The following is a 22,555-nucleotide window of genomic DNA, read 5'->3' on the forward strand; positions in this document are numbered from 1 at the left end:
CAAAAATACGCTAAAATGCGTAGTTTAGAAGTTGAAAACAAAAAACTAGACTGACTACACATTTTTCTTAGAACTCAAAATTGTTATCTATTTTTATCTGGACTATAGCTAATGTAAAATCAAGTAAATGTGAAAATAAATATCACGTTTATGTAGAAAATTATATTCTCTACAAAAACGGTCCTTTGCAAAAATACGCTAAGATGCGTTGTTCAGAAGTTAAAAACAAAAAACTAGACATACTACACATTTTTCTCTGAACTCATCAGTTTTCAAGTCAAGCTCAGAAGCTCTTTCAGTGAAAGCCGGCTGGATTGGAAAGAATCTGGACAGCATGCGACACCTAGCGGAATTTTTTGTAAACTATTGGTATTAGTTCATGTTTCTGTCGCTAGATGACATGAGCGTTCAGTTTCATCATCTTTCTGTTTTCCAAGAGCTCGGCTGAGAAGCTGCTCTCATTACAAGCTTTGTGAGGAAGAAAAATGTGTACTCTATCAGGTTTTTCAACAATATCTTGAAAACTATTCATTGTATCTTATTCTTGTAGAGGACCTTTTTGAAAGAGAACTTAATTTCCTACAAATTGGTTTGCCTGACATGATATTTTGATAAATAATACATGAGTGATTGACCTTCAAAGATGGGGATTTATTCTTAAAATAAAATTGTCATTTTTCATGTCTGATTTTGTCCATAACTGTGTATTCTATCAGGTCTTTCATCAATATCTAGAAAACTTTGCATTTTATCTCATTTTTGTATAGGACCTTTTTGAAAGAGAAGAAAATTTTCTACAAAATGGTAGGTTTAGCACGACATTTCAATCAATTATACATGAGTTATTGACCTTCAAAGATGGAGATTTATTCTTAAAATGAATTGTCACTTGTCACGTCTGTTTTTTTTCCCCCATAACTTATAAAATATAAGTATTCTGGTTTGATTTGATCACCTTATTTGATTTATGGTTTGATAAAATATATTATCATGATACTGTAGTTGAAATTTATTTATCTAGCCTATACATTCATCGATCTATTTATTCACTTTTATATAGACAATTTATACATTTTATATGATGAATGTATTCAAAATAGTTTGATAAAAACGACTTGATATTATAAAAACCACTTATTTATTTAGTTTAGGTTGTTACACCACACAATTATCAGTCCTATAGAGATTAATAATGGTGTATCAACTGGATTTATACCAGATTTATATTTTTATTTATATGTCTAAGCTAGTTCCTTCCTTTATATCATACGGTACTGTATATAGTATATAGATAGATAATCTACCACAACATTACCTTTCAAACAGTACAGAGAGATATTGGTTGTAAACTGAGGTTTATTCATTCTGCTAATACTAGCAATAAATAGACAAAATTGTTCTTTTCAAAAAACTTTTATTAGAACTATTATTATTAGTACAACTATTTTAGAAAATCTCTTGTATTCTCTGGCAATTGAATAATATTGAAACATTTCATGTTATCTTTCATATCCAGCGGTTGATCCATTGAAGCAATACTTTAAAACTACACTATATATCTAATTCAACAGCGTCAGTGGATTTCAATTTTACATTGTGGTTCAAGAAGTGGAGATGACTTCTGACAACAAGTAAACTGTACAAGTTGAAACCTGCGGACAAAAATTAATATTCATCAGTTCATTAATTCATTTTTACTTTTATCATTATTGGTTTCATCATGTATCTTAATTATTGTGACGAATTTCCAGTCAATAACAGTATATCAGAGTCAGTGACTGATACAAATATATGTATTGTAATTCTTCTTCTTCCTCTTCTTCTTTTTCGTCTTCTTCTTCTTCTTCTTCTTCTTCTTCTTCTTCTTCTTCTTCTTCTTCTTCTTCTTCTTCTTTTTTCTTCTTCTTCTTCTTCTTCTTCTTCTAAAATTTGTTTAATTATTCAATTAAAATTATTCGATTAATAGCTATATGTGAATAAGTCTTTTTCCATCCTTAATAAATTCAGAATATTTATATAAAATTGCAAGTTAATCATTTGACTAGTTCGGCAGACATGATGCGTCACTTGTGTATTTCCTATCCCTTACTTGTATATAGGTAACAATATTTCTTTCTTCATCAACAGGATTGACTTAAAGTAAGCTTTAATAAATACTCACTGAATCTTATAACATCTGTGCAATTATAAGCAAAACTTACAATAGCATATTACAAAACTTATCAAATAAAAAGACTAAGAAATTGTCGAAAACCACAACTTTATTGATAGTTAGAGATGTCAACAAGTTTCGGTTGTTACACCATTGTCAATCTCTGATAAACTCTGATGTTGGAAACCGGTCTTTCCAACTATGAATAGAATCTGTGGTTTTTGACAATTTCTTAGTTTTTTTTTTTTTTTTTTTTTTTGATATGAACAATTAACACAATATCAACTTCTCAACTACACAAAAAGTTACAAAACTTACACAGAAGGACAAAACTCACACTTACAATAATAGATTGATTGAAAGTAAGTTATAGGTAGCCTAAATACTCACTGAATCTGAATATCTGAGCAATCATAAGGAAAACACCTGTGTAGAAAACTGAAGCTACCAGTAAACCCAAGTCAACGAATAGGAATATTGCTCGTCCAGCTAACCAGATTGCAATGGGCTTGCTTACATCCTGAAATATGTTTCAAAAATCCACATAAAAAACAGAGAACTTTGAATGTTAACATAGAAAAAATAGCATAGGAAGATATTCTATGGTATAGGGCGTCTATGTTCCAAATTCCACTGTTAACTCAAGCCTGATAGCTAAAAAGATGGATGAAACGTTTTTCAAATATCCACGTTAAAAACATAGAACTTTCTAAAATAACGTTTAGGAAAAATAGTAAAAGAAGATATTCTATGGTATAGAGCGTTTATGTTCCAAATTTCACTGTTAACTCAAGCTGATAGTCCTATAGTTTTAACCTGAATGATGGCCGAAACGTTTTTTCAAATATCCACATTGAAAACAGAGAACTTCCTCCTTTTTCATTCAAATTAAAATCATTCCTCTTCTCGAATACCATCTATGATGATATATCTACGTTCTATAATGAAGTAAAGATAGCAAAAGAAGATATTCTATGGTATAGGTCGTTTATGTTCCAAATTTCAGTGTTAACTCAAGCCTATAGTCCATTATAGTGAAATCCACGTTATAATGACAGTGTTTGATTAGCAATGGTATTGCAATCCTTGTCTATCATTCAACAAATCGAATAACGCTATCTCTTTCTCGATTTACTCTGTAGATTTACTCTGATTTGATCTTCATTTATCAATGTAGCCTACAATTTACAATTATTTAAAAATATATTTTATCTTAATTTACTATGAAAATTCATTATGAAATTATTGAAAAATATAATTTCTTGCTTGATAAAAATATAATTTTATAAATATAATTTATAAAAATATAATTGATTATTTCAAACAAGAATGAAAAGTTAATATAACATCAATAAACCTGTGTCAGCTAACATCTATAGAAGGCATTGACAAGACAGAAGTTTTAATTTTCAGAAACATCAGAAGACTTAAATTTTTATTATTATTTTAATTGACAATACTGTATAGTAATTATATAATAATTTAGATTATTGACATGTCACCATCATGAGTGAAACTCAAAAACTTGATGTAATGTGACAATAAATAAATAAATAAACAGAGGATCGGCAACGCTGCTTTCCTATCTTTCTCCATTGCCATTATAACGTGGACCTCACTATATAGTTATTTTTCGTGCAGCTATCTGACGATGGAAGTCTCTCATACTTACAGTGACTATAAATAAATAGTCTATAATCTCTCTGCACTCAAAATTTCACACTGATTTTTCGTTAACTCAAGCCGATTACTGTCGACTACTGTCTATTATTACTGTTTTGTTTTATTGAACGGCACAGTACCTATAAGTCTCATATACCGTTCAACCAGGCCCGGCCCCAGGGGTGGGCAGACCGGGCGGCCGCCCAGGGCGGCAGGTTTTGGGGGCGGCATATGTAAAGGAACGGAAAATTTTAAAATTCAAATAAATAATAAATTCATAATATCAAAATGATGTGAATAGTAAAATTATATAAGAAGCTTTTCAACCTCGAGCTAATGAAGACTTTTCTAAGAATAACAATGTCCCAGGAACGTCTGAGTGGTCTAGCGAACATAAAATAGTTCAGTCCCCAGATCTTGAAGAATTGGTGAAAGAATTTCCCCATGCAAAGGTCAGACGAGTTCTACTTAATTAAACAGGTGTGTTGAACAAACTTGTAGAAATTGTAGTTCTAATTACTTAGCAAGTTAAGTAGGCCTAATACTATGTTGCAGTATACGTCTTAAGGCTGTGCAAAGGCTAAAAATAAGCTTTCTTGTACTGGTGATATTTTTCAAAGTTTTTCGATTTGTACCGGTATATATCAAGATGAAAAAGTTTTCTTAGGAAAAAAATTTCTTCCAACTATTACTTTTTGAGATATGAACGCCTAAAGTTTAAATTCTTGGGACAGGACATTTCAAATTCGGAATTTGAAATGTTCTGTCCCAAAAATTTAAACTTTAGGCGCTCATGTCTCAGAAAGTAATGATTGAAAAAAAAATGTTTTCCTAAGAAAACTTTTTCATTTTGATAGCTTGATCCTTAAGCGATCCTTGATCGTGTCCTCGCGCGCCTCTCCACTAGGAAATACCGAAATGTAGTGCAACTAACGGGTGATTCTCATAGAACATAATCTCATGAGCTTATATCATTGTGCGAAATATCACTGTGAGGACAATATAGATAGTTATGATGGTTGAAGCTAAAAATGATGAGTTTTTCACAATACAATGAGCATTGTTGTCAAGTGAACCTGGAAATCTATATGAGATAGAGCGCTCTACCTAGTCTCAGATTTTAGAGCACAAAATTACGCCTAGAGGGATTTCACAGAGGGAATTTCACATCTAGATTGTAATCGGGCTATATTGTTGATCAAATACTAAATATGATCAAAATTGATTTTTTTCTTAAAATATCACTCATATTTGAAGAATCATAACTCAGTACTCATTGGAGATAGAGAGTTCCAAAAGATCTCATTTCATTCAGAATTTTATGATCTTAAAAAAGGCAAGAGCAAATTTTTCTGTCCGATCACTGATTTTGCCGGAAATATCTGAAAACTGGAAAATGAACCTAAAATACGAACTTTTTGGGCCAATCTGTATCTGCACAAGGGAATGTTACATGAAGAATTTGGTTCTGAACCTCTCTCATGTATCCAAATAAAATATTAAAAAATCAGAACTACGATATAAATTGCAAGCAAACCCCCATTTTTATGTCTATATTGACTGGACTTTACTGTTCCCCAATATTTATATTTGTCAAATATTTGTTTAATTGTCAATAAATATTGTTAAACATAATTTTTTAGAGTTTACTCAGACTCTGTGGTGTCGCATCACAGCGGAGACACAATAGTAATGCTGGTTACACACTGGGCGGTTTCTGCCGCGGCGGCGAAACTGCCGTCGCCGCCTCGAAAAAAAAGTCGAGCTTACACATTCAGCGGAAAAAATACCGCCAAACATCGAGCGGCAAAATTACCGCCACATATGATCAATAGCGAAAATAATTATTGTAGTTATTCATCGCAAACGTGTTGTGACTTCTCTGTTTCGTGAGTGTTCAGTTAATTGTATTTTGCACATTTTTCAAAAGTATAATTATATTATTAAGTGTTTAACCAGAGACAAGAATAATATAGTATCTATCTTACTTATCCTTCATCTATGGTTTAACTTAAAATGGAAAGGCAACAACTTTTACCACTTTTGTTGTACCGTCGAAGGAATAGAAGACAGAAGAGAAATCGCCTTGCTTGGATTCATTGAAATGAACGTTTTTATCAAATCGACAGCGATATACAACATATTACAGGTTTTTCCTTGTCATCCAGAGTTTCAAAATCCCCCCTATCTCGAAACACACTTCCTTCCACGCATTCCTTGTTGCATCTCGATCCTTAATTATGTCGAGGGTTTTGTCCCACAAAACTGGCCTCTGTTCTACAAATGATATTAACAACTCACTGTCTATTAACTTACTCATTTTCTCACACTCGTCAACCACAAACACTTGAAACAATAAATAAATGTTATAAACAACTTAAAAACTTTACAAAAAGACACAAATTGAAAGGCTGATTTTCAAAGACCTCTGACTTGGAGCAACTGGGAAAGACGACTGATCAGCGGCGACGGTAGACAACCGCCAAATGTGTTAACGCCCATTTGGTCACTACGCAACTACGTAGACAAGAGCGGCAAAAACACCGCCAGCCGCAGTGGCAGTGGACGGCTGCACAGCTGCCGCCAACGGCAATATAGCCGCGCGGCGTTTCTGCCGCCCTGTGTGTAAGCTTCCATTCAAGTCCATAGACTACTGCTCGAACGGCGGCGACGGCGAAATTACCGCCCCGGCAGAAACCGCCCAATGTGTAACCGGCGTTAGGCGATCGCTCAAGGAGGTGTGGAACCCGGGATTAACAATTGAAGACGGAATACTTGCAGGGGGGGGGCGGCAGTTGCCGATCTCGCCCAGGGCGGCAAAGTCCCTAGGGCCGTGCCTGCGTTCAACAAAACAAATCAGTAATAATAGACAGTAGTCGACAGAAATCGGCACAGTATGAGTCTCATACCGTTCAACAAAACAAAACAGTAATAATAGACAGTGGTAGTCAACAGTAATCAGCTTGAGTTAACGAAAAATCAGTGTGACATATTGGAACATAAACGACCTCCTTTACCATGGGATATCTTCTTATTTTATCTTTCCTCCATGTTATAACTGCATGAAAATTACTTTTTGGTGGAATGAGAAAATATAAAAATTAGTTCTCCAGCGCCCTCCAAAGAAAATCCTGCATGATTTCTGGTGCGTTTTTCCTTATGCATGAGGTAACAAGCTAGAACTATAAAATCGATTTTTGCAAATAAATACTTGAACTAAAATGGCAGTTTTCATATTGGTGGGAGACCCGGTCCAGGCAAGGGATTATAAAATGGAGTTTTCCCATTTGAAAATCGTTTTGTATTGGAATAATGTGCCGGTTTGATAGTGGCGCTATCGATAGACAGATATGAATCTGTACCGATTTTGAAAATCTCTATTTTTCACTGATATTATCAGAATTATCAGGACTTTCCCGATTTTAAGAATCTGAGAATGAAGTCGATTAAAAACAAATTCGAGAATAGCGCGGCTCGAATTTCAATCAAGCATTCCCTCACTTCACATAACTAATAACATTAGTTATACCTAATAACAAGTACTACCCTTTTGTCAAATTAAGACTAACTATGACAAAAGAAAATCTATTTTATAGATCTTATTAAGATAAACATTATTCTATTGGAAAAATTTTAATCTACTCACACAATGGGCTCCAATCAACAGAAGCAAATGGAAATTTGCTCCTAATCCAAATACTAATCCCAGAACCCCTTCGTAGAGAATAGAACCTGAAAATATTTTTGAAATCGCTACATTACAATTTGAATTATCCACGGAATAACATAGGCTAATATAACTTATAAATCTTTGGTCAAATTTTGGAGTAGCAGGAGTCCCTAGCTCTATTCATATATAGCTTTCATTGGATATTTACAATAACATTATTACACAGTAGTCTATACTATAATAAAGAAAAGAGCTGGCTTATACATGTACGGGATAGGAAAATTATGTTTTCCTACAGTTACGTTGAAAAGTGGCCATTGCTGCACTGATAACAGAACGCAAAGAATCACTTTTCCGCTCTTGTGCGGGAAAAAATTTTTCTGCACTCCAGATTTGCAACATGTCAACGCAAAATAGTTAGTAGGTTATATGGAGCACCAGTGCAGCAAAATTAAGTTGGTAACTGTGGTATAGTGTGGTATAGTGTGGTATAGTGTTTTGGTGCACGTTATAATAATATCAAGGACGAGGACAGCGAAAGCCACCACATTCAGCACACAGCCGCCCCTTCATTCAAACACTACTATATTATTCAATTTTATTTATTAATAATAAAATTACACACACAAACATTTGATGGATTTCAGGCAATTTTACCCATAATTACCCACTTTTCATATTCAATGGTAACTGTAGGAAAAATTTAATGTGAAATACGTGCGCAAAGTTCCTCTGCTGCACTCAAGTAAACGTTTCTTTCGGTGCAGCAAACTGACACTTTGCGCACTAGTTGCACAAATAACTATTGACGCATCATCACGTCTCAACTACTCAACTGATTAACTTGAAATTTTGCATATAGATTCTTAATTAACAGAGGATGGTTATGAGCATGTTTTCAATTCTCCAAGATTTCAGTGAGTCATGTTTTCAGTTTGTCAAGTGTTTTAAAATAAACCGTTGCGGAGTACGGGTTTTCTGCTAGTAATAATTAAAATAATACTTGATATTTATTGTCACTTAGGGCCGTTTGCACAGTCAAAGCTTAAACTGAATTTAATCAGCTGGTGGCTTAAACTCAAAATGTAACACATCCCAAAACAAACTAGACATGATACGGATTTAATCCAGTTTAAAATTAAATTCAGTTAAAACTGTCACTGTGCAAACGGCCCTTAGTGTGAGATTTATTCTTAAATCAGGATGGATTCAAGTCGAAGAAAGCGATTAAGTTGTTGTGAATACAAGGAAAAAGTTCAAGGATCTTCTCATGCAATTTGTAGAAATTTTCATTTGTATAGATTATTACAAAATTGTGACAATCGTGATAATTGTGACTGTGAAGAAATTGAAAAGGTCAAGTCATTCAAGTACTTGGGTTTATCTTATGATGAGAAAATGTCATGGAAAACTCATATTCAAAATTTGCATGTAAATGTTAGAAGAGCAATAAGAAAGTTCTACTTCCTGAGAAGCATCTGCGATGAGCAGCTAATGAAAACATTGTATTATGCTCCCATACACTCTCAATTACAGTATGGTTTGGTATGTTGGGGTGGAACTTTTAAAACTATTATTAATAGGTTAAGAATAACCCAGAATCATATATAAGATTGATAATGTTTAAAAATGTAAGAGAGAGTTCTTTTCCTTTGTATGTAAATTTGAAAATAATGTCTATCCAAAATTTATTCGTTTTTAAAGTTTTAAAATTGTTTTATTTGAAAAGCGGAAACTGTGGTACGGGAAATCTTTATTACAATATGAGAAGCGTTAACCAGCTACTGTGTAGGACACCAAAGGTGAGCAGGGAAATTTTTAGGCACTCGTTTATGTACTTAGGACCTTATATTTACAATAAATTGCCAATTGAATTGAGAAGGTGTGATTCCTATATTATATTTTGTGAGAGAGCAAAGAGCTGGTTATTTACAGTGAACGACGTATGGATGGTTAGAAATGTTGTTAGATAATGGTGCAGGTTGAGCTAGCATTGTTCAACGGCACCATTCTCATAAAAATATTATTATTCAATTGAATCACTATTCCACTAAGGCATGTACGGTATTATATTAATTATTACATTTAAATGCATTTCATTTATTCCAGTTTTTGGTTTTCTGGGCTGTTTCAATTTATTTGTTTTTTTATATCATGCGCTACAGGCAGTAGTTTCAGTATTGTTTTTGCAATCTTAATCACCTAGACTAGACTCATAGCTTTTATTTTTATTTTTATTATTTATTATTTAAGTTGATAATGTTTTTACCTTGTTAATTATACTTTAATTATCTGATCACACAACTGGATACGTGATCAGTATAATTTCCAAGATACTATTTAATTTCTACTTTTGTAATTTGTAATTTGAGAAGGAAATAAATTCATTTATCCATTATTCATTTATTCATTTGATCAAAGTCCATTTTCTGTTTCTATGAAAAATTTATGGATTCATTGAATTTTATTCTATGTTATTAACTATGATTCATTTTTATATAATTATACACACTTTACTTCGATGACGTTGTGCAACAGGCTAAGACACTTTTTACTTATGATATTTTTCAAAGTTCCTCGATTTTTGTACTATCAAGTTATCTAAATAAGAATGGTTCCACAGCGAAAACCAATTCTAAAAAATTAAAAATATTGCAAAAGTCAGGTAGGCCTAACTTACCTCCATGAAAAGCCGAATAAATCACTCCGTAAATAATGTAGTCAAGAACACTTTTCGATTCAGTGTCTAAAATCTTGAAATATTTCATGGTTTTTCGATTTTTATACTATTAGGTTATCTAAATAAAAATTTGTCTACAGGAAAAACCAAAATTCAAAAAATTTGATTGAAGATTTGTTAGTTTTTTGAAGTGTAAATTGTAATTATTTCAATAAGAGTGATAGTAGCTTAACCTACAATTAAATTTGGACTTTAGTAAAAATTTGAGTTGGGACAGTTTTGGGCATAATCCTGCTGTGCCTTCTCATATAACTGTAATAATATTGTACATGACTGAATAAATGAAAATAATCAAATAAATTAATCAATAGTTAAAAAATATTAATTGATTAATTAATTTGGAATATTGCAAAAGTCAGGTAGGTCTACCTCCATGAAAAGCTGAAACCACTCCGTGAATAATGTATTCAAGAATACTTTTTGGTTGCGTGTCTAAACTGGTGAAAGTAGAAGGATCATCATTAGGATATTCTCCATCATCTTCTTCATCATGTACACCAGCAAACTCATCTTCATGATCATCATCATCATCATCATCATCGCGACGAAGTCTCAATAATCTTGGTGATCCATCATCTGAAATTGATTTACCAACAAAATTTCACATGCAAAATCATTGATAACGATTGGAAATAGTAGCAAACAATCAATAGAAAATAGTTCTATAGACTATAGTGAGGTCCACGTTATAATGACAGTATTTGATCAACTTTGGTTTTGCTATGCTTGTCAATCATTCGACAAAGCCGGTGGTACTATCCTTTTCTAGGTCCACAACGATGACAATTATGTTTTTGACAGTGTAGAAATATAATTTATTAATGCAGAGAATTGGCATCGCTATTCTTCTTTCTTTATCCACTGCCATTATAACGTGGACCACACTATAGTATAATTTAGTTTTCAAAACTTTTTCTTATTATGAAACACATAAACACTCTAGTGAGTTCCACGTTATAATGGCAGTGTTTGGGTATTGCTATCCTTGTCTATCATTCAACAAAGCAGATAGCGCTATCTCTATCGATTGCCAAATCGGTTTTTAACAATGTAGAAATATAATCAATTAACAAAATATTCAATCTTGATTATGAAAATTCATTATGAAATAATTGCTTGATAACCTGTTTGCTTGATAAAATATAACAGATTATTTTAAACGAAAATGAACAGTTAATATTACATCAATAAACCTGTATCAGCTACAGTCTATAGAAGGCATTGACATGACAAAGAATTGGCAGCATTGTTCTGTCATCTTTTTTCACTGCCATTATAACGTGGACCTCACTGTAGTTATGGTATTTCCTATCCATTTTCAAGTTTTTCCTTTCCAAAAACTCTAAAATGAGATGAAAACTATAGCCTTATAGGTGAGATGAGATGAAAACTATTATAGTATAAGTATGGTAGTTGTTGTGTTTTATATGAACCTAACCTAACCTAACCTAACCTAACCTAACCTAACCTAACCTTTTAAAAGCAAAAGGTAACAAAAGTCTAGTGATAAATTGTCACAAATAAAGACAAAAGTCAAATAGTAATCTGAAGCAAATGGAAAACGTTGTCAGCATTAGAACCTTTAAATGCTACCTTAAAAGGTGGATTCATGAAATTGGTAGGGACGCCGCATCGCAGCTCATCCGCCAATATCCATTGAACATCACCCCTGGTTGTGAGTGTTCGTCTGGATATGCAGGACTCTGTATATGTCTCTTAAAATTGAAGAGCTCGATTCCAAACCGGCCTAAGTCCATTTTTGTGGAAATCGAGATATCAGCTGATTATTGAACCTTATACATAGACCTTCATTCCTAGCATATTAACTACTCCAAACTATCCTTAGTCACTACAAAATAGATATCACAATATCACGTTTTTTTCCAAAGTGTATCTAAGTCCATTGCTGTTCCTTTCCATTCCAACCTTAGTCCTTTGCGCATGCGCAGAGCATCTTTTTCTGTCGGTCTGTCTACAGATTGAAGCCTAACTACCATTTTTACTTCGAGATCAGCGCGTTTTCAAGGGAAGAGAACAGTGAAAGTCAAGAATACATACACTGGGGATTACCAAGAATATCAAGTGATCAAGAAAATTTATTCAAAAAAATTGGCAAAATATATTCAACTCAGCAAATACAGCACTTGAAGAAACTTATCATATTAGTGACATGAAGAAGGTCCGAGTCCAAGTTTCTTTCCAAAATGTCACCAAGTCCATGGACTTAGTGACATTTTGGAAAAAAAAGCAAGAAAATTAACCTATTACACAGAAATTACATAAAATATGCAAAATTATTGTATGGAATTCAAAATACACACTTTATACATTGGATTATAAACATTTTCCAACATGTAAGTGATGACTATCAAAAAATCGATTTCCTGAGAAAAACACTTTTGTGACTTGGGCCCATTTGGAATAGAGCTCTTCAATTATTCAGTTTGTACTACATTTTTTTCCTTCTTTTCAATACTATATATATATATTTTTTTTAATACTACAGAAATTTGGGTTCAACAACATTAAATGCTCTCCACATCCTCTAAAGATGCTTTTTTATTTATTTACTCTACTATACTTATTCTATTGTTTTTCTTTTTTTGTTTAGTTGAGAAGTTGATATTGTGGTAATTATTCATATTGAATGAAAAAGACTAAGAAATTGTCAAAAAACTACTGATTTATTGATAATTAGAAGGACCGGTTTCGGTTATTACACCATTATTGTCAATCTCTGATAAACTGAGTTGTTTATCTTGTAAACTTGTTTATCAGAGATTGACAATGGTGTAATAACCGAAACCGGTCTCTCTAATTATCAATAAATCAGTGGTTTTTTGACAATTTCTTAGTCTTTTTCATTCAATATCTATTGTTTTTTGTTGTTTTTCTATTGTAAATTTTCAACTGTCAGTTGTTATAATGCAGTTCACGGTGCTCATTCCCCACACCCAGACTTGTTGTCTTTGTGGGGAGTATTCACTATTTATAAAATGTTCCTGCTGCTGTATTACTTTTTTTTTGTGAATAAAGATCATTTTATTTGATTTGAGTAACAAAAGTAGACAGACACATAACAACATTATAGATAACAACATTTAGATAAATAAAACTATTAGGTAACTTACTATAAGTCACAAATTGTACATAGATAAATAATTATAAATAATTCTACACCCAGAAATTTTTCTCTGATCTCAATATGCTATAATAATCAAATAATAGTCTAAGGCTATTTCACTTTCAAGATTTATTTTGACAAAATTAATCTTGATGTTGCTTTCAATGACGAAACACTATATAATAACTTTGTTGTGGTTCTGACACTGTGTTACTTGTAAATATTTGAAAAAAAAACCACTTACTTTTCTTGGAGTATTAAGGAATGCATTTCACTCCTGAAATTTTTTTTTCAAATATTTACTAGTAAACACAGTGTTTTAACCACAACAAAAAATTAATCTATGTAGGCTACTTTATAAATACAATCTTTGACGAAATTGCTTTCAATTTATGTTAACATCTTGAAATATTCTACCTTACCTTCAAAATGATAAGAGTCTTTCAAATCAGAGGAGGTTCCTTTGGGAATTCGGCAGATTTGTCACAGTTTTTCTCAGTATGATCGCATGGGTGGTTGTGATTCTCATAATTTTTCACGCGAGTTTCAGAAGATGATCCGTCACTCCAATTATCTTGATAACTCAAGTCCATATATTTATGAACTTCTATAGTACCCACGATAGCACTTGTAAAGAATATTACACTCGGGATGAAGCATAGAATCTGTAAAATCATTTCAATTAGAATCGATATTAATTCCTAATTGATAATTTCATTCATAGAGCCATCATAGTTTCTTTCATCAACAAAAAATGTTAATGAAATGAAGCCTTTAGAATCGAATCTAATTGATCATTCCAATCATAGAATCATCATAATTTTTTTTCATCAACAAAAAATGTTCATGAAATCAAAAAATTGAAGGCTTTAGAATCATATAATAAATCATTTCAATCATCATAATTTCTTTCATCAACAAAAAATGTTAGTGAAATCGAAATATTGAAGCCTTTATAATCAAATCCAATCAATCATTCCAGTGATAGAATCATCATAATTCCTTTCATCAACAAAAAATGTTCATCAAATCAAAAAATTGAAGGCTTTAGAATCATATAATAAATCATTCCAATCATCATAATTTCTTTCATCAACAAAAAATGTTCATGAAATAAATAAATTGAAGCCTTTAGAATCGAATTTAATTGATCATTACAATCATAGAATCGTCATAATTCCTTTCATCAACAAAGAATGTTCATAAAATCAAAAAATTGAAGCCTTTAACAATTAATTACTCTGATAAATTCAAAATTATTGTAGTACGGTACATACATGTTTTGGACTCAAAATAGTGTGTGAATTAGGGTTATCATTTACATAACCTCTAGACTGTGTATTCCAAATTAAGGTTTAAAGCAGTTTTGGGCGAATGCCTGTTGTTTTTACCTGCATTGTATCTATTGTATATGAATAAATGAAATGAAATGAAGTAATACAAATTGTAGTCTAAATCTGTGTTTACACCAAAGTTATGAACAAAATGTTTATTTTTCCCTCCTTATAGATTCCATTAGATTGAACATAAATTATCATACACATGATGAACATATGTGTTTGTCAAGTTCCGTTCAATCTAATAGGAATATTATTAGATTGTTATAATAATATTATTATATTGTTATTATAACAATATAAGGACGGAGAAATAATCATTTCATTGATAACGTTGGTGTAAACGCAGCTTCAGCCTTTGCTTTACAAGTATAAATTGAGTCAGTATAAATTGAGTTATGCAAGGCTATATGTGTAGGCTATTTGCTTTTGTATGCCTCTATGCGAAATGATAATTATACTTGATAAACTCCGAATAATAATAGAATTCATTGTTCTCAATGTAATTAAATTAAAATTAATTCAAACTAATTTCAATTTAAATTAGTACCGTACATTTTATTGTAGGCCTATTAAGTTACATAGAAGAATAGTTTGTACTTTCTCACAGATAATTTATTATAAATTTACTAAGTGAATTGAACAGGTCATTTCAGAAACAACATAAGTCATTTTTTGGTCAAAATTGGTTTAATGCAGAATCTTATTCTTTGAAGGTAAATACAAAGTTCTCCTGAGAAACCACATAAGTCAGGCTTCTCGATATGGGTTAGATTACAAGCGTGATTCTCATATCATTTCAGAAACAACATTAGTCACTGACTTGCGTTGTTTCTCTATGGAACAGCTGACGAAAAGCAAACACAGACGTTCGATATTTACTGCTGATTCACTGTGCTAGGTTATGTTCAATATTTTCTACAAGCAGTGATACTTTGAATCAAGTGTTTCAATACGTTTTCGAAAATTTCATTAATTTAATTATGGAGAATAATGAAGATATCGTTCCAAAAAATAAGCGGAAAATAGGTGTAGTGAATAAGTCATCTTATAAAAGTGAAACAATAAAAAAAGCGCGCATTGTTAGAGCTGCATACACAAACTATGCCGGGAAGGATAATCCTCAAAGAAAGACCTGATGAGGTGTGCACCTTTCTATTGAAATATATTGAGTCCTCATGTGAAGATGTAGAAAATTTGCATTTGTTTTCCGATGGGTGTGGGGGGCAAAACAAAAACCACACCATTGTGAGATTATGTTCAGCACTTGTTGCATTGGACAGGTTCAAGAGTGTAGACCAATACTTCCCTGTTCGCGGCCACTCATTTCTGCCATGCGACAGGGATTTTTCTGTCTTAAAGAGGAAAATCCGCAGAAGTGATAGAATTTTTACCTTACATGAATATAAAGATCTGATTTTGTCAGCTTCAAGAATGAATGAATTTTCTGTTGTATTGGTGGAAAACAATGAAATAGTTGATTTCAAGAACTGGTGGCCGAGATTTTATAAGAAAAAAATGTTGTCAGATGAAACAACTGGTCGCAATGTACCCAGAAATGAGAAAATTACATTCCAAATCAGCAAATTCATGCACATGAGTCACTGCAACGATGTGAAAGGGAAAGTAATTTGCAAAACTTTCATTGATGGACTCCAGTTCCAGACCTTTCCATTAAGAAATTCAAATCCCTCACAACTATCTCTTCCTACTACCAGAGCCTATACAGATGGAATAATTCCCATCAATTCCAAGAAAATAGAGGACATTAAAAAATTGATGTCTTACATCAGGGATGATAGTGAAGAAATAAAAAATTCTATGAAAAAATTTGACTTGGCCCACTGTGGACAAAGATGGACCAGAAGTAGAGCCAATGTAATAATTTATTTTATTATAATCAATATTTTATTATATAAGAAATATTTCTAATATTAAATGTATTTTTATACTTGACTGACAATTATTATTATTATCATTGTTCTCATCAATATAAACCTAAAAAAATATATATATATATTGTTCTCAGGTCTTTCATTTCAGAAACACCATAAGTCAGTCAAATTAAAAGTGCCTGAAAAAATTCAAAATTATTTTTAAATGAGTTTTTCCTATACAACTCAGTTTTAGAGAGTTAGGAGTATACTTGATAATTTTTAAAAAATCATGACTAGTATGTATGAAGGATAAAACTGTTTTATTCGATTTCCCAAAAATGCTTTTTTTTGACTCATGTTGTTTCTGAAATGACCTGTTCAATTATAAATACTGTTGAGTCAATGGCTATAGGGCCCCATACACTAGGGAACTTGGATCGGCCTACTTGGTTCGGGGAACCAAGTTCGTGTAGGATTTGGCCACACACTGTAGTGGGGAGAGCGAACAACCGTTCGTTACTTCAGTGTCTTTCGGGGTCTAGAGATGAGCGTTTCAAAGATTGCAGCTGCTGTGGGAAGAATATATATTGAATATATATAGATAGAATATATCGCCCTGGCGGACGAACCGAACAAAGTTTTCAATCCAGATTGAAGAACAAGTTCGTCACGAATTTGGTTCGTGGTTCGCCAATTTTCCACGAATTTGGTTCGTGGTTCGCCAATTTTCCACGAACTTGGTTCGCAAGAATCGAGTTCGCCGATCCATGTTCCCTATTGTATGGGGCCCTCATGAATCAGAACTATAATAATCAAAAGATATAGCCAATAAAAGAACATTATTGAATAATACTCCCAACTATAATGAATGATAAATCTTAATAAATGAAGCATGAGTTCATAGTTTAAAGAAATCACTTTATTGTTATTTTAGATAATTGAAGCAGATTATCTATAAGTCAATAGGTCGAGTGAATAAATGTAAATTGAATAATATATAAATTGAAATGTCAAAATATGAGAAGCTCTATGAATAGAGTTAATTAGTTAATTAAGTGAATGAATTAGAAAAAATACAGAACTTACAAAATACAGCCATCCAATAAACAAAGTACCAGCCCTCAGTGAACACCCACAAAAACTTCTTCGAAAATAGGAATTAAACACCATTTTCCTGAAAAAATAATTAATGAATTAGTCAAATGTGAAAAATATGGAATAAAACCTTAAACTTCAGGATTCTCTGAACTGTTTTTTATTGAATCATGCGAGAAATTAGATAGTGGAATAATTACATGAGTACACAACTAAAAATAAAGACAGTTAATCAATCAATTTAAATTTAAATTTGGGATGGAAACAGTTTTGGGCTTCAAGCCTGTTGTTTCTTTCCTAATCATTCATAGTTGAGAATGATACTGTATGTATCAATGTAGAAATAAATAAATTAATTAACTTGATAGGTTTGAAATGAACTATGGAGTGATGAAAGAGTTAAGACAATGTTTCTTATAGTTTTAATTTTCTATATAGAAAATCTTTTTTGTGGTATAAACGTCATCATTTGTTATAAATATACTAAATAACATCTTACAAATTTATGTAAGCACAATTTATTCTAGATTCAATTTGATACTCTCGATTCATTGATTAAATCATGTAGCCTACCGATTTAACTTTTGTAGAAACGGTTATGAAAGTATGAAACTACATTTTTTAGTATTTTGTGAATTTTAGAATAATAAATGTAAGTTTGACTCACCTATACAATATTTCTTGAGAGGAAGAAACGTATTCTGATAGTTCCCTATCAACTTTATTGCTCTTTCATTCAACTTTATAAACTCTTTCTTGAAATGAAAACTAGTGAAATCTGCTTCAAAAAATGAAAATTCAACACGTCTTCGAACAGAGAGCAGAAGCTTCCTCCTCCAAATAGCTTATGAGACTAAACAATAAATCTTGTATAATGAATAAAATGCTGAGTTAATAATATTATTGAAATTTCCTCTTAAATTTATGTGATAAATTTTTGGGGAAACCCAAGATAAGAGTATATAGTTGATCCAATTTTTATCGTGAATTTATTCTGAATCATTATTAACAACAACAAAAAATTCATGATAAATATAAGTTGAAAAAATGCAAGATAAAAAAATAAACAATAATTATCTTTTAATTGGATGCAATGAAATGGATATAGTCTAGTATAAAAACAATTCACAACAGTTTTCCGCTATGACTGCAGATAAAGTTATTGATAAAAGTCAATTTGCATTTTGATCCCAATTCATCAGTGTATGAACTCTGTGTTTAGAGAAAGAAATATTGAAAACACAAATTTGAAAATAGATTTTCAGTTGAGGAAAACTCATGTTCTATAATATTATAATAAAGGAAAGAATTGGCTCATACATGTACGGGATAGGAAATTCACGAATGACGCATCATCACGTCTCAACCACTCTACTGATTAACTTGAAGTTTTGCGTATAGATTCTATATTTACGGAGGATGGTTATAGGCATATTTCAAATTTTTGAAGATTTTAGTAGGTCAAGTTTTCAATTTGACAAGTTTTTGATTAGATCCTTGCGGAGCACGGGTTACCTGATAGTTGATATTGAGCATTATCTTTTATAATTTATTCATTTATTCATATGGCTTTTATTGGCAGAGAGATCCTTTCCGTATTACTTACTGCCTTACTTTAGTCTATCAATAGTAGGCTGTGGTATTACTTACCCAAAGTCATATCCTATTTACACTCAAGTTTATAATAGGTTATATATAGGCCTATTGGGTTCCTCATTTTTCTCTCACTGAGTTTTATAATGTATGTGAATACAAATTTGTATTTCGTAATTACAAATTTTACAGTAAAAAAATCGCTGTATACTTTTACTAGACTTCTACTTTCCATGTTGTGGTGTATAATATTCTTATTGAATGAGAACTAATTCATATTGTCAAAATATTTTAAACAAATTATTTATTTCCAATAGCTCTCATTCAATATTCTCTGTCTCAAGTCCTAACTTCGCCCTTAATGAATGCAATTATTCAATTCAATTCTTATTACTTTCCTTGCCCTATTACCATAGGTAAGGAAAGTATTGCTTTCCGAAAAAATTAAGGTACCCCAATTTCTAAATTTCTATATTTTTCAAGGTCCCCTGAGTCCAAAAAAGTGGTTTTTGGGTATTGGTCTGTATGTGTGTGTGTGTGTGTGTGTGTGTGTGTGTGTGTGTGTGTGTGTGTGTGTGTGTGTGTGTGTGTGTGTGTGTGTGTGTGTGTGTGTGTGTGTGTGTGTGTGTGTGTGTGTGTGTGTGTGTGTGTGTGTGTGTGTGTGTGTGTATGAGTGTATGTGCGTCTGTGTACACGATATCTCATCTCCCAATTAACGGAATGACTTGAAATTTGGAACTTAAGGTCCTTACGATATAAGTATCCGACACGAACAATTTCGATCTGATGCAATTCAAAATGGCGGCTAAAATGGCGAAAATGTTGTCAAAAACAGGGTTTTTTGCAATTTTCTCGAAAACGGCTCCAACGATTTTGATCAAATTCATACCTAAAATAGTCATCGATAAGCTCTATCAACTGCCACAAGTCCCATATCTGTAAAAATTTCAGGAGCTTCGCCCCATCAATGCAGATAGATTCCCAATTATCAGGCTTCAGATACAATTGAAACGAAAAAAAATCAAGTGGAGTAGATTGAGCATGAAAATCTCTACAATTAATGTTCTGTAACATTTTCACCTAAAATTGAAAATAAGCTTTAAATTCGAGAAAATGTGATTATTCAATTGCAAATTATTGTTGATTCTATTGAATCATTCACTATGAAGAGATAGCAGACCTCATGTGTGTCTCCAGCGTTATTGCCTTGGAGGAAGGAAGGTGTGGAGGAACAGTTACCTATGCTTCCCATGCATTGGAAGTGTAGTGCGTTCGGCCATCTTGGCATACACACCTTCAAGCGCTATTATTTGAATTCTTATAAGCAAAAAACAGATTCAATCTTGAAATAGTTCTCTTACTTAACTTCCAACAATACTCGATCGTTCACTCTCATAAAGAGACGTATATTTTCAATGACTGTAATAAAGCAATTTTGAGGATTTAGTTAATATTTTTGGTCATAAAATGTAAAAAAAAGCCTAAGCCTTTTTAAAAACATTCCGGTATCAAAAATAACGCCAATCAAACCAGCTGTTAGAATGATATCTGTTTAGCTGATATCAATCAGCTAAATAGGCGGTTTCACTTGCATGACAAAATCAATGTTTTGTGTATGCCAAGATGGCCGACTCTGATCTACACTTCCCTTTCCTAACTGTTCCTCCACACCTTCCTTCCTCCAAGGTTATTGCCCTGTCACCAGCTGGCTCAAATATTTGAATAGTAGACTTGAGATGCGCGGGAACACTAGCGTCAGGTGATCAATTTTCATAACGACAAGGAAAGTTGTGTGAGTGCGCCACACCAGATTTTTTTTGTATGTTGATGCAGAATTAACCAATTGCGGAGCTAGTAAAGGATAGAGCTGCCTGCTTTGTCGAATGATAGATAAGGATAGCAGCACCGATGTTAATCAAATACTGCCATCGTAACGTGGACCTCATTATAGGTGATTGATATCAAGTCTTACACTTTTTAAACAAAGAGTTTACACAATATCTTTACTGTAAAATGAGAAATTCCAATCGCTTTATCAGATCAATCTTTTTCCTTGAATTTTCATTGACTAAAATTTGTTAAACAACACATCAAATGGATTTTCCTTGACTAAAACTGTGTTATCAAATTTCTGTTTTCAATTTTTTGTCTTAGCTCAGCATACAGAGTTCATATATGCGCTAAAAAATTCAATTCAATAAAGCAAATTAGTTTTGGTCAATTTTATTTTTATTTCTGCATTGATAGCGATAAAAATTTACTTGTTTTTCTATAGTTTAAACTGGCATCTAATCTCATTCAATAATATTGAAAGCTATTATCATAGAGAAACAATAGCATAAGTAGATATCCCATGGTATAGGGCGTTTATGTCGCTACTTTGCCGTGCTACCAATTTTTCCTTAAATCGGTTGGAATAGCATTTAACACCTATTAACCTAAGGATAGTTGTCGGCTCCAATGTAATAGATTCTAGATAAATTATGAATGGATCTTTCGCCTATGAATGAGAAATCCAGTTTTCAGAGCAAATGAACTTATAATCTTCAGATGAATTTATACAAATACACAAAGAACTATATCTTATAAGCCTAATTTTTTAGAGTAACTACGAACTAAAATACTTATCTAGTTTACAGTTGAAAAACAGTGGCTATTGGCTTGAATACACAAATAGCAATATATTAACAAAATAGAACACAATAAACTGTTTAAAACTCAATTTAAAACATTAATAAACGAAAATGATTCAGAGCAAAATTTTACAACAACACACGTAGCCAGCCATTTTTCTAGAGAAGCCAGAACAGGAAAAACCAAAAGTCAGAACAGAGAGACCTCAAAAAATCATTGTCCACGCTACAGACACGTCACCAAAAAATTATAACTTACAAGTTTAGAATTCACACCCTACATCTGTTCTCAATAAAACTTTATTTTGAAACTGTTATTTTAAACTTTCATATATATTCTCTATTTAAATAAACTATTTATCTATTAATTCTGCTAACCAAGCCTCGGTGACACCATGGAACAATGCAACAATCATTTACAATAAAAAATTCTCCGTCAAAAAATTTGTCCGTCTATTGATGACTCTGATATTTACTATAAAGTTCCATAGATCTCGAATTGAAGATTCGATTCCAATGTGAGAAAAAAATGTAATATTACAAATTTTACTGTTATCTCAAGCTGATAGTCCACGTAGTTCTTTCCTGTGAAGCTTTATGATGCTGGTAGTCTCTCATATTGTGCCGTTCATACACTCTTACCCGGTCAAAACAGTAAAATCGATAATAATC

The 22,555-nt window shown here is 32.2% G+C and overlaps 1 long non-coding RNA gene across 1 annotated transcript; it reads right to left on the reverse strand.

The window, feature by feature from the left end:
- Nucleotides 1-1,397: 1,397 nt before the first annotated feature.
- On the reverse strand, nucleotides 1,398-18,625 carry LOC111048877. The gene is made up of 7 exons (XR_005572430.1): nucleotides 18,325-18,625; nucleotides 17,649-17,736; nucleotides 13,771-14,013; nucleotides 10,594-10,800; nucleotides 7,461-7,546; nucleotides 2,543-2,672; nucleotides 1,398-1,652 (listed from the first exon to the last, which is right to left on the reverse strand). It is a non-coding gene; the product is annotated as an uncharacterized LOC111048877 (long non-coding RNA).
- Between the last annotated feature and the right edge of the window lie 3,930 nt (nucleotides 18,626-22,555).

This window comes from Nilaparvata lugens, chromosome 11, assembly GCF_014356525.2.
Source record: "Nilaparvata lugens isolate BPH chromosome 11, ASM1435652v1, whole genome shotgun sequence".
Lineage (NCBI taxonomy): Eukaryota > Metazoa > Arthropoda > Insecta > Hemiptera > Delphacidae > Nilaparvata > Nilaparvata lugens.